We start from the raw sequence: 14,657 nt of genomic DNA, 5'->3' as shown, positions 1-14,657 counted from the left end.
TGTGTGTGTGTGTGTGTGTGTGCACGTTTCAGTTTTGAGAGACGTCACTGAGGTATTCAGATATTTTAATCTAAATAATTCCAATATAATCATTTGAGCATGATCCTCATTGGATCATGCTGATGCTGAAAGTTTAGGCAGCAGCAGGACAGGATTAAAAAAAGAATGTAACCAATTAATCTAACTAAGGCTTTTATAATAGGGATACATATGTTGTGGTATTTGTTTATAAAGACAAAGCTTTATGTCAAAGAAGAGGAAAAGGGTGCCCCAACCAAGAGGTAAGGCAGCACCTCTTGCTGACCTTAAGGTTTTCCACTTGAAGTTATTCCCTGATGAGCCACAGGGCAAACCTCTCTTTACTCACAGGCTTACAAATACTCCATAAAATAATGAAAAAGGGCATCAACCTGACCCTCAGCACCATGATAACAAGGAAGACATGATGAGCCTTAGGGGATTCTTTCAGTACAGTATTTTTTTAAAGTCATTATTCCCATAAAAATGGAGCTCAGGCCTTTTTCTTTAGCCAGTGGTTTATTTTGTTTGATATCCTTTAGTTAATACGAAGCACAGGAGAATATAAGGAAGTGAGTAAACTACAGACGTTATTAAAGTGAAGTGAAAATGAGGCAATCATAGAGGCCCTGATAAATTTTCTGGCCTCAATTATCAATGTATTTTGAAATGTATTTAAGAGGTTGAGTCACCCGAATAATTAAGTCAGCAGCTTCTTAGGACCAATTTCTTTTCTTTATAACTTAGAGAGGTCACAAAGAATTCACATCTCAAAATGGAATAGAACTGAATTTTTTCTAATCTAATTTTTCAATAATAATGAGAAATGATGTTTCTAGCTACTTAAATAACTTTTGATATGTTTTGGCTGTGTCTCCACCCAAATCTCATCTTGAGTTGTAGTTCCCATAAGCCTCACGTGTTGTGGGAGAGGCCCCATGGGAGATAATTGAATCATGGGGGTGGTTACCTCCATGCTGTTCTCATGACAGTGAGTGAGTTCTCACAAGATCCGATGGTTTTATAAGGAGCTTTCCCCCACTTCTTTCTACACTTCTCCTTGCTGCCACTATATGAAGAAAGATGTGTTTGCTTCCTCTTCTGCCATAATTGTAAGTTTGCTGTGGGCTCCTCAGTCATGCAGAACTGTGAGTCAGTTAAACCCCTCTCCTTTATAAATTACCCAGTCTCAGGTATGTCTTTATTAGTAGTGTGAGAATGGACTAATTTACTTACAGACCGTCATCTACTTTTCTGTAAATATATATTAAATTAAATTTTGAACCATAGCTAAATTACTTGATAAATGTTACTTAGCGTTTTCAGAGCAAGAACATATGCATGCATTACAGTTCATTTGTTATATTTTATTATAACACAGAATATTTTAAAATACCACAGATTTCAGAATATTGATTAATTGGAAGTAGATTATATATAACAGTACATTCCAAATATGTAGCATTTTCCCAACTAATGATAATATTAGGAAAATTTAAGGCATATACATACATTTTTCCTTTGAAGTCAAATGTCTGTATAGTTTTAGCGAAGTTATGGCAAATATTATATTATGTAGACAACAGCTTCAATTTTCCATTTCAGTTTCCATGTACAGATAACACACAAATTGAATTTCTTCTGCGCCATAATTGAATATGTATTTTATGTACACATGAAATATATATTCAGACATGGTTATACAAAATCTATATTTATAACTGGAAAGTAGTATGGAAATTGAGGTATTTCATTATTTTAGTATCTGAATATTGAAATAAATATTACATGCAAGTATTTCATCAGATGTTAATAAGGTATATCAAAACAATAAATAAAAATAACATTATAATAATAGTGAAATGGAAAGATGCAAATTGTTGAAAGCAGAGAAATGGTAAGATTTGTTTGTAGGCCACACAATTTAATTTATACTAGTATAGATCAGTTTAACACATTTAATATTTTTTGGCTGAAGTTGAATTATATGTACATGTTACCATCTAAGGCAGTATTTTAAATATCAAAGATTACTACACCTTTTCTCTTTCAACAAAGAATATATCTCAGCTCTTTTATTTTGCTTGACATCTTTCCATCAATATGTGTCCTTGGCAATCACTGTTATTCACGGACATAATTTGCACAAAGACCTCAAAATTTTCCCTGCCATTTTAATTAGTGGTTTCTGTTCATACTGTAAGAACTGAGAATGCAAGTATTGAAATCATGTAGTTAATTAATAATAACTATTATTTGCAGAAAAGAAAATATTTTGAAACACAAACCTATTATATTTGAAACACAAATATGTACGGAAAAATAGTGGAACATATATGGCACTGTTGTACAGCTATTAAAAATGAATTAAGTTCATGAAAATTATTTCTATCTGCTTAAGTCTCAAGATTATAGAAACTCTTATTACATTATCTGAAGACTTAGAATAAAGCCCTGCTTCATGATTCCTCAATTTTAAGTATTATCTATGCATCTATCGTGATCTTTTCAAAATTCTAATTCATCCATGAAGAAAAGGAAATGACATCCTAACTATTTTGCATCTATACCCATAGCCCTGATTTTCAATTAGCTACAGATGTTTGAATTATTTTCTAAGGGATAAAAAGTATTCTCTTCCAGATGCATTAGTTTTCAGATAAAGATTTAAAAATCCAGACACTAAAAAAAACTACTGAAATTATATATATATATATATATAACCATATATATTTATATATGTGAATATATACATGTTCCTCAGCTCTTCAAAGGAAGGTTTTCCTAATATTGTCTTTGTAAGCTAAACTGTCACCTCTGAATTCAAAAGGGCCAATTCAGTTTAACTCTGACATATACGTTGCTTGATTTATTTACCTATGTATGTAAAAATGATAGTCTCATTGACAAGTAAGATTAAATACTTAATATTATACTCACTAGATTAATGAAAATGTACTATGTTTCATTTCCAAACCTCAGTGGAAAATGCTTCTCTAATAACCTATTCATTGGCTGCAAGCTTCACAGAACATTGTCTTCTATTTTCGGAATAAACTTTTATTGTAATTTAGATTCTACTTCAGGCAAACAACCTGTAGTAGTATTTTCTTGCAAAGTTAAAAAAAAAATACTTGCAGGCAAACACAAAGAAAAAAATAGAAAGGGCAGACATATTTGCAAGAGAGAATTCTGAGGTGGTAGAGCAATTTCCTAAGTAAAGAGCAGTGTTTTCTCTCAAGAAGACTACACAAAAAATATAAAATTATTTAGGCTACTAATAAGACTATTTGTTTTCTAATTCCTTACAGAAAAATAGTCATTTGTGGATATAACTGATTTTGTCAACTATCATTATTAATATAACATATATTAAATTACAATTGTATTCATGCAATGTCTACTATTTACCTTTCAATTTTAAAAGTCCCCATCATTTATGACATGTGAAAGGTTAAGTGATTCATATGATAGTTTTACTATTCCATGAACAGATAATGATCTTTATTTAAAGGTCTTATAATAGGGGTAGTATAGATTAATGCCATATTCTAAAACTTTAGAGACTGTTAAAGTAACCTAATGTGTACGTTAACACTCTCACTGCTGAGCCCTACTGCCAGAGTTTCTGATTCAGTAGATCTGGAGTGGGTCTGAGAACGCACATTTCTGAAAAATTACAGGTAATGCTCATGTTTCAATCCAGGCTACAAACTTGGGTCAAAACAATTAGAAGTTTATCTTCACACTTTATTTAAAGCAAGTTATTTTAAAATTAAAACTTAACCTATAACTGTAGTATCAGTTCCTGAAATCTCTATGCCAAGCATAATTTATGGTAGACAGGGAATCTGACCTAGTTTGATATTGGAAAACACTAGAGAAATTGAAGTTTCTCTTAAGTCAGCCGGAATGTTATTTCATTAGATAGATTTATTTTTTGTATGTGAGATTCTTTTATGTTTATGAGGAATACTGGATCTATGAACTTTTAGATTATCTAAACCATTTTGATTTAAAACGTATCAAACTTATAATCTTTCAAAAATACCTAAAATTAGGGATTTTAGAAGTTGGCCTTTATGACATTTACTATTATATGACCATGATGATTAATTTGTTTCCTCTTTAACCAGAATCTGTCATCAGAGAACTCTAAAGCACTTGCTAGGTATCATTGTTTTATGAAAGGAGACAGAGAGAGGAGGAGGAGGAGAAGAAGGAGAAGGCAGAGAAGAGGAGGAAGGGAGGATAGGGAGGAAAGAGGCAGAGAAGGAAAGTGACAGGAAAAAAGAAAAGAAAAACACACATCTAAGGACAAAACGTCTTTAAAGCATTTTTTCCCCCTGACTTCCACCCAGGAATACTCAGGCAGAACTGGCTTTATGTATATTTGACCTGTGCAATCACAAGATATTCTGTGTTCAGAAGATCCCTGTGCTTAGTTGAATATTCTGCTATCATTGTCTTGAAATTTCTAATAATTTTAGAACAAGCGCCCTGTATATTTGTTTTGCACTGTAGCCCATCCTGTCTTCAGGTAACAAAATTAATTCAAATGTCATTTTTTTCTCCTCTTCCATTGTAAGTGTATACTTGCTAAATAAATGTCTCAAAATTTAAAAAATGAATTCAAGCCACAAATACTTCTAAGCATATTTACACATAGGGAATGTGCTAAGTATGACAGAATAAACAGAAGAAAACTAAGGTTGGAGGGAGAAAAACAAAAATAAGTGTATGTATGCTGGGAACAGATAAAGCCTGAAATTCATCAAATAAAGGAAAAAGAAATTGAGTCAAAGACTTCCATGTTTTGGAGGAACACTCCCATGTCTACAGAGGGAAGGGAATCAGAGACTTGTAAATAAGAGGAACATATTGTTGAGCAAAGTGGATTATCACATAATCTACTATGAAGTATTCACAGGCAGATCTAATACTTTATAAATTGTGTGTGGAGGGATTTCTGGCCTAGAGAAGAAGAGATAAAATACCCAAATAGCAAAGCTAATCTACTCAATCCATGGCCTCCATTTGGAGGCTCTTATAAATTATCAAATCAATGCATTTTCTGTTACCCATAGAAACAAAAATTAATATTTCTTTGTTTTTATCAGATTGCACAAGTTCTTTCTTATAGATTGAAAGAAAATTCTCAAAAGTCTTTTTTCACGCTACTTTTAAAGGACCACCCTAAGGAAGAGAATGCCTCCATTGAGTGCGGGGAGGCAGAGGGGACAGAGATAAGTAAACAGACATTTTGTTTGCATTGTAATTAACTTCCAAGTCTCAGGAAAACAAAACATCCAACATGTTCAATAACTCATCCTCCGTTTGAAATAACAGCACAGTAAAAATGAATTACCCAAGAAAAAAAGCACTCTAAAATAGGATATTGGGTCTCCTGTCCAAAAAGGATTTATTTTCATTAAAAAATATGTAAATGGTAAACACTGAATCAAAATTACTCTGGAATTTGAGTAGCAAAATTATAATTGATGATCTTCATAAAGGTAAAATGTATTCTATACTGCATGCTACATGTTCATGTCCTTACAGTTTTACAAATAGGATTCTTGAACTTCTAACTCTTAGGAAATAGTCTTGTTTTGTTTTGTTTTTTGAGACAGTCTCGCTCTCAAGCCTAGGCTGGAGGGTAAAGGCACAATCTCGGCTCACTGCAATCTCCCCCACCCAGGTTAAAGTGACTCTCATGCCTCGGCTGGTTCATTTTTGTATTTTTTTCGAGATGGTGTTTTGCGATGTTTCCCAGTCTGATTTCAAACTCCTGACCTCAAGTGATCTGCCCGCCTCAGCGTCCCAAAGTGTTGGAATTACAGGCGTGAGCCACTGTGCCTGACCACTTGGGCAATAGTCATGCAAAAAATAATTACTCTAATCCAGCTATATCATTGTCTCCTTGAATTATGAAGCTAAAAAGTGCATATATTTTTGAAGATCACAGTAAAATGTGTTTTGGAGACAAATGCTTGAGAATCAGGCCACTAAAATTTAAATACTGACTGACAGTTCTGTGAATTTGTGAAAATGCTTACATTCTCTGAACCTCACTTTTTTATTTATATTAATGACAAAAAGAGCAAAATATCATAACTGTTTTGAGAATTAAATGAATTAGATGTAAAATGCTGAGAATGGTCCCAGTATTCAGTAATTATTATTAGTAGTAGTATCACAATATAGCAAGTCCCAAGACTAATGAAACAATCACAAAAGGCCACCCAGAGGAAGTGCTTTATGAAACTGAATTTAACTTCCCCAAAAATGTTATGTACACATTGCTACATTTTTATGATCATTTTGATGTAAGAGCCCTATTTACAAAATTTTTTAAAAATGTTAAAGTGTATAGAATAAATTTATAAATTTACAGGTAAGCACATATTGCTTAACTGGTCTGACATATTAGACTTGAATAAAGCAAGGTCTGTGTTTTACTCACTTTCGCATTATTTATGCAAAATTCCAAGATTAAGAAATATTTGCTGGATTGAAATTGCCATATGACTTCAACTATTGGCACAAATTACTTCGAAACATTATAGAAAGGTTATGTTCTTTAAGATAATAGAAGAGGAGGCCGGGCGCGGTGGCTCACGCCTGTAATCCCAGCACTTTGGGAGGCCGAGGCGGGTGGATCACAAGGTCAGGAGATTGAGATCACGGTGAAACCCCGTCTCTACTAAAAATACAAAATATTAGCCGGGCGCAGTGGTGGGCGCCTGTAGTCCCAGCTACTTGGGAGGCTGAGGCAGGAGAATGGCGGGAACCCGGAAGGCGGAGCTTGCAGTGAGCTGAGATCCGGCCACTGCACTCCAGTCTGGGCGACAGAGCGAGACTCTGTCTCAAAATAAATAAATAAATAAATAAATAAATAAATAAATAAATAAATAAAAAAAAAAGATAAAAAAGAGGAAATGATTAAAATTTTAGATGTGGCCTGTAGGAGACCTTAGACATCAAGAAGTCCAGAATTTTCATTAGAGAGATGAGAAAACTTGACCTCAAGAAGTCAAATTGCGTATCAATATATAAAGCTAGTGAACACCTGCAGTGAGATTATAACCCAAATTCTCCATCGGCACTGGTCACACCAACACTAGGGATTATGAGACCGTTTAGTTTTTAATTCCTAAGTGTATAATAATTTTGCCTTATAACACTCATAACAATAGTTTTCTTTCCACTGTTGCAAATGCCTAGGGAAAGGACAAATCAACCAATTGCCTTGCTCTGCTCCTAGAAAAATGACCTCTTTACTCCCTCAGACACTGTGCTCTTTTTAAAAAGAATCAATGTAAACCTTACATGTAAAGAAAATGTCACCCAATTATATTTCATTATTTTAAGTGTTATGGATATAGGAAATAAAACAAAAGCCAAGAAAATTCTATCAAAATGTTAACCCTAAGCACTCTTCCATTATGAGTCAAGTGAATAAAAATACAATGTTAATTTTTTTCAGCAACACCAGTTACATCTTGGCAAGGATCCAATTACAGTTGATATATCTGTTTGAAATCTTACGTTTTTCTGGTGACTAAAGAAAAGTTTGTTTTAGAGATGACACATATTCCTGAAATGATTTACTTCATTTTCTCACAGAATATCACATCTCAGGCAAATATATCTACAAATATATACATATGTATATACATATGTATGTGTTTGTGTGTATGTGTATATATATATGAATATATATAAATATATATATACACATAGCAAGTGTATATATATATATGAATATATATAAATATATATATACACACATACACACACATTTTTATGATCACTTTGATATAAATAAGAGCCCTATTTACAAAATTTTTTTAAATTTTAAAATTTATAGAATAAATTTGCAAAACAAAACCATTCAAATCAGCAGACTGGAAAGCTTTGAAGAGTATTCTACATACACAATGAAATTTCTATTCCACTCATATCTGTTTTCTTAAAATAAAACCAATATATAATTTTTGCAACTTTTAGCAGTCTCTACTGATATTATCCATATCTCTGACTCTTCCATTAGGAGATGGGAGTCTCTGGTTCCTGGGTGTATTACCAATGCTTAAAACAATGCTGGAAAAATAATAAATATTTGATAAATAAATGCATCAATGGTTAAAAAGGTCTACAGAGATTCTCTTGATGCAGAATAATCTGTGAGCATTGTGCTTAAAACAAGTGCTTCCAATAAAAGCCCGATTTCAGTTCAGCAGCCACAGTGATGCTTTGAAGATATATGCTTATTATTACTCTGTCCTCAGAAAACCCTCAATATTGTTTTTTAAATTTGCTCCTATTTCTTTCCAAAGGATAGCCACTAGACACAGTGCAACACTGAGTCACTCCTTTGACCTCCTAGCCTCACTTCTTACAAATTCACTATCATTCTGTTAGATCCAGGCACGTGGACCAACTTCCTGTTCCTTAAAAGTGCCAGGCACATGCAGACCTTAAGCCCCTTGTACTGGCTGCTTATAATGGGTCATGTTGTGGTCCTTAAAAATTATTGCCTTAAAGGATGAAACTTTATGCTTTTTAAGGCTATTTGGTTTTTAAAAATTAAACAAGATCTGCTTAAAGCAAAAATTGCAAGTGATTGTGGGATGGGTTGGAGGAAGGAGTGATCTTGTTCCTCAGTTAGGTATATCAGTATCTTTGACTAGAGGGCTTCTTTGCTTTCCCTCTTACTAAATGCACAGCTTTTACTAAGAAGTTGACTAAGGAAAGACTAGGATTATAAAATATGGACTCAGGTCCTTGAGAATCACTGTAGAAAAAATTTATATGAGTTTTATTTTTTAATTTTGAAATACTGAAATAATGTTTTAAATGGTGCTATGAAACCATGGAATTGTTCAACTGTCAGAAAGCAAAGTAGAACAAAAAATTTCAGAAATCGAAGAAAATTTTCTTGATTTTTGTCAGATTTTACACAGAAATTTAGACAGATTGAGAAACAAAAGCTCATGTCCTCCATTCCCTAGTTTTCCTTGTAGAGGAACGATGGGTTAGAACATTCTTATATGCTCCTTCAAGATCAAATGTTCTGTTTCACCGAAGTGCCAACTCTTATTTTCTGTCCCTACAAGACTTTCTTCCATATTATCCTCTTCGTGTGAATAATTTCTTATATTAGGAGCTACCTACCTACTTTTTCTCCTATATTCTGCCAGTGCTTTTTCTTTCAGTAGGTATTATAGAGTCAGGTTGCCAAAGGAGGTAAGGGGGAGCTACAGTGAGAGCAAGCACACAAAGGGGAGCACCCCGGGGAGGTTTGCAATTGCTCTCTCAAATGTATACCACTGAAATGAACAGCAAAACTTTCCCTAAGATAGTGAGGAGGAAAACAAGATTTTAAAGTAAACCCACAAAATTACACTTGCATACACACTTTGATGCGGCAACCCCATGTCTAGGAGTCTGTCCCAGAAATTCGGCTGCATAGAAGTAAAGTGACATGTGCATATGGTAATTTGTGATGACTTAATTTGTAACAGTTAAAGCTAAGAAACAGTCCGGTTTCCATAAAGAGAGGACATATGTAAACCATAAGTGGGATACAATGCAACATAAGAGTGAGAAAGTTCTCCACTTACTGTGGGGAACAATCTCCAAGATATGTTTGAAAAACCAATCAAGGTGAAGAATAATATGTATATTATGCTACCATTGTATTAATAGAGAAACTGAGAGCATATACTTATATTTGATATTTATTCATAAGAATTCTAGAATTAAGTCTAATAATTTTTATGTTTTAATTTCTTTAAAATTTAATTTGCACTTGTAATTTTACAAAAACAATTAAAGTGTTCCCCATATGCGCTGACTGAGAGGGAGGTACACTCTCTATCGAAACACATAGATGACAAGAAATTATTCTTCTACACACCATTTAAATTATCCATATTCGAACTTTATAAATTAAATATCTATTCAAATACATCTGATCTTTGACAAAGTTGACAAAAACAAGTAACAGGGAAAGGATTCCCCATTTAATAAATGGTGCTGGGAAAACTGGCTAACCATATTCAGAAAACAGAAACTGGACCCCTTCCTTACACCTTATACAAAAATTAACTCAAGATACATTAAAGATGTAAATGTAAAACCCAAAGCCATAAAAACCCTAGAATAAAACACAGGCAATACCGCCCAGGACATAGGCATGGGCAAAGACTTCACGACAAAAACACCAAAAGCAATGGCAACAAAAGCCAAAATTGACAAATGGGATCTAATTAAACTAAAGAGCTTCTGCACAGCAAAAGAAGCTATCATCAGAGTGAACAGGCAACCTATAGAATGGGAGGAAATTTATGCAATCTATCCATCTGACAAATGGCTAATATCCAGAATCTACAAGGAACTTAAACACATTTACAAGAAAAAAACAAACAACCCATGAAAAAGTGGGCAAAGGATATCAACAGACACTTCTCAAAAGAAAACATTTATGCAGCCAACAAACATGAAAAAAAGCTCATCATCACTGGTCATTAGAGAAAATCAAATCAAAACCACAATGAGATACCATCTCACGCCAGTCAGAATGGCAATGATTAAAAAGTCAGGAGACAATAGATAGTGGTGAGGCTGTGGAGAAATAGGAATGCCTTTACACTGTTGGTGGGAGAGTAAATTAGTTCAACTATTGTTGAAGATAGTGTGGTGATTCCTCAAGGATCTAGAACTAGAAATACCATTTGACCCAGCAATCCCATTACTGGGTATATACTCAAAGGATTTTAAATCATTCTGCTATAAAGACACATGCATATGTATGCTTATTGTAGCACTATTTACGATAGAAAGATTTGGAACCAACCCAAATGCCCAGCAATGATAGACTGGATAAAGATAAGGTGGCACATATATACCATGGAATAGCATGCAGCCATAAAAAAGAATGAGATCATGTTCTTTTCAGGGACATGGATGTAGCTGGAAGCCATCATTCTCAGCATACTAACACAGGAACAGAAAACCAAACACCTCATGTTCTCACTCATATATGGGAGTTGAACAATGAGAACACATGAACACAGGGAGGGGAACATCACACACTGGGGCCTGTCAGGGAATGGGGGACAAGAGGAGGGAGAGCATTAGGACAAATACCTAATGCATGCAGGGCTTAAAACCTAGATGACGGGTTGATAGGTATAGCAGAACACCAGGGTACATGCTTACCTATGTTACAAACCTGTACATTCTGCACATGTATCCAGAAATTTAAAGTAAAATAAAATAAAACAAAAAAATGCATTTCACAATGAAATTATTAAATAGGAAACACTAAGTTTGATTAAATTTGGTATATTTTTAAGAGGACCACCACTGGAGTTTTGTTCGCTTTTTAAATTTTTAAAATTTTTCATTGAGATATAATTGATGAAAGTTGTATATGCCCAAGTTATTAATAAATATATACAATCTAAAATGATTTCCACAATCAAGCTAATGAACATATCCATGTACTTAAGATCTACTGTCTTAGCAAATTTCAAGTATGCAGTACATTATTATTAGCTATAGTCACTAAGCTACACATTAGGTCTCTAGAACTTACTTAGCTTATAACTGCACATTTGTACCTTTGATGGGGAGATGTTGATCTCTCCCAATCTCTGAGCCCTGATACCCACTCTTCTACTCTCTGTTTCTGTGAGCTCAGTGTTTTAACATTACACATAAAGCAAGATCACACAGTATTTGTCTTGCTGTCCCTGACTTATTTTACTTAGCATATGTCCTCCATGTTTATCTATGTTGCTGCAAATGACAAAATTTCCTTTTTTTATTTTAGATTTCTTAATTTCAATTGTAACTTTTAAGGCTGAGTAATATCCATTTTCTATTTGTCTATCCATTCATCTATTGATTGACACCTAGGTTATTTCCATCTCTTGGCTATTGTGAGTAATTATGCAATGAACATGGGAATGCAGATACCTCTTCAAGATTAGTGATTTTATTTCCTTTCAATATGTAATATACCCAGTAGTGGAGTTGCTGGATCATATGATAGTTCTATTTTTAACTTTTTGAGGAATCTCCATACTTTTTTCAATAATGGTTGTACCAATTTACATCCCCATCAACAATGTATAAGGGTTCTCTTTTTTTCATGTTCTTGCCAACACATTTTATTTTGACATTTTTATAGTAGCTATCCTGACAGATGGGTACTAGAAATACTGTGGTTTTTGTCTTTCCTTTTTGATTAGTTATCTTAAATATATTTTCATACAACTATTGGTTATTTGTATGTCTTAATTGAGAAAATGTCTATTAAAAGTTCTTTGCCAAATTTTTTAGTCAGGTTTTTATTATGATTTGCCATTGATTGGTTGGAGTTCCTTATTATTTTGGATATTAACACCTTGTCAGATATGTTTGCAAATATTTCCTACTATTCCACGGGTTGCCTTTTCATTTTGTTTCTGCACAGAAAGGTTTTAGTTTAATGTAATCCCACCTGTTTATTTTTACTTTGGTTGCCTGTGTTTTAGCAACAATTGATATAAAAAAATTTGCCAAGAGCAGTATCAAGGGGCTTTTCCCCTATTTTCTTATAAGAGTTTTTGGTTACAGATCCTATGTTTAAATTTTTAATCAATTGTGAGTGATTTTTAATTATGCTCCGAAATAAGGATTCAATTTCATTTCTTTTGCATGTGTATATTCAGGTTCTAAAACGTATTTTATTTAACAGACTACCATTTCCCCATTGTGTATTGTTAGCACCTTTGTTGAAGATCACTTAGTCATATACACATAGGTTTATTTTTGGGCTTTCTATTCTGCTTAATTGCTCTGTATGTCTGTTTTTTAACACTACCATACTGTTTTGATTATGGTGGCTTTGTAATATAATCTGATATCATAAAACATGATACCTCCAGCTTTGTTCTTTTTCCTCAATAATACTTTAGCTATTTATTTGAAGGGCTTTTTTTTTTGTTTCATATTCATTTAACTTTGTTTTTGTATTTCTTCGAAAAAATGGCACTGGAATTTTGATAGGGATTGAGTTGAGTCTGTAGATTGCTTTGAGTAATACAAAAATTGTATGAAAGCATAACACTCAATGGTAAAATAAGCAAACAGTGAAAATTAGAATGTCCTAATACTGTAATGCTGGTATATAAATTGCTTACATCTCAAGTATAAAGTCAAAAGACAAAACTTTTAAAAATAACTAAGTTACAATAATTTGATAATAACTAAACAATATAAAAAGATATAAATTGTGACAAATCTAAACAGGCAAATAATAAATAAGGAAATTGAATCAGTAATGAAAAGTTTCCCATCAAAGAGAAGCCTAGGATCTGATGGTTTTACTTGTGAAACTACCAAACATTTAAAGAATAATACCAATTCTTCTCAAACTCTGTCTGAAAATGGAGTCAAACACTTCCATATTTGTTCTATGAGACCAACAACCAAGATACCAAAGCCAGACAAGGACACTACAAGAAAAGAAAACTATTGACCAATATCCCACATGAGCACAGATACAAAAATCCTCAATAAAACACTAGCAAACCAATTTAAGAGCACATTACAAAGATCATATACCATACCATGGGATTTATCCATAGGATTCATGAATAATTAAACTTATGCAAATAAATTACTGTGATATACCACATTAACAGAATAAAGAACAAAAATCACATGAACAACTCAATAGATGCAGAAAAAGTCTTGACAATATTCAACAACCTTTATAATAAAATATCTCAACACATTAGATATAGAAAGTATGTATCTCAACACCATAAAGGTCATATATCACAGGCCCACAGTTAACATTATGTTCAACAATGAAAAGCTGAAATATTTTCCTCTAAGATCAGGAAAAAACATACGGACATCCAGTCCTGCCACTTCTACTCAATATAGTATTAGAAGTCCTAGCCAGAAAAATTAGGCAATAAAAATAATTAAAAACATCCAAATTGGGCTGGGCACGGTGGCTCACACCTGTAATCCTAGCACTTTGGGAGGCTGAGGCAGGTGGATCACGAAGTCAGGAGATCGAGACCATACTGGATAACATGATGAAACCCCATCTCTACTAAAAATACAAAAAATTACCTGGGCGTGGTGGCAGGCACCTGTAGTCCCAGCTACTTGGGAGGCTGAGGCCGGAGAATGGTGTGAACCCGGGAGGTGGAGCTTGCAGTGAGCACAGATTGTGCCACTGTACTGCAGCCTAGGTGACAGAGTGAGACTCTCTCTAAAAAAATAAAAAATCCAGATTGGAAAGGAATAAAAAATTGTCTCTTTTTGTAGATGACATATATATATATACACACACACACACACACATATATATATATATATATATATATATATATATATATATATAGAGAGAGAGAGAGAGAGAGAGAGAGAGAGAGAGAGAGAGAAAACTTTAAAGACCCCACCAAAAAACTGTTGGAACTGATAAACAGATTCAGTAAGGATGCAGAACACAAAAATCAAGGCACAAACATCAATTAAGTTTCTAGAAACTAACTTCAAAGTACCTGAAAAAGAAATTTTAAAAAAAAATCTCATTTACAATAGCATTAAAAAGAATAAAATTT

The sequence above is a fragment of the Macaca thibetana genome, chromosome 6, assembly GCF_024542745.1.
Source record: "Macaca thibetana thibetana isolate TM-01 chromosome 6, ASM2454274v1, whole genome shotgun sequence".
Classification (NCBI taxonomy): Eukaryota; Metazoa; Chordata; class Mammalia; order Primates; family Cercopithecidae; genus Macaca; species Macaca thibetana.
This window is presented reverse-complemented; position numbering follows the sequence as displayed.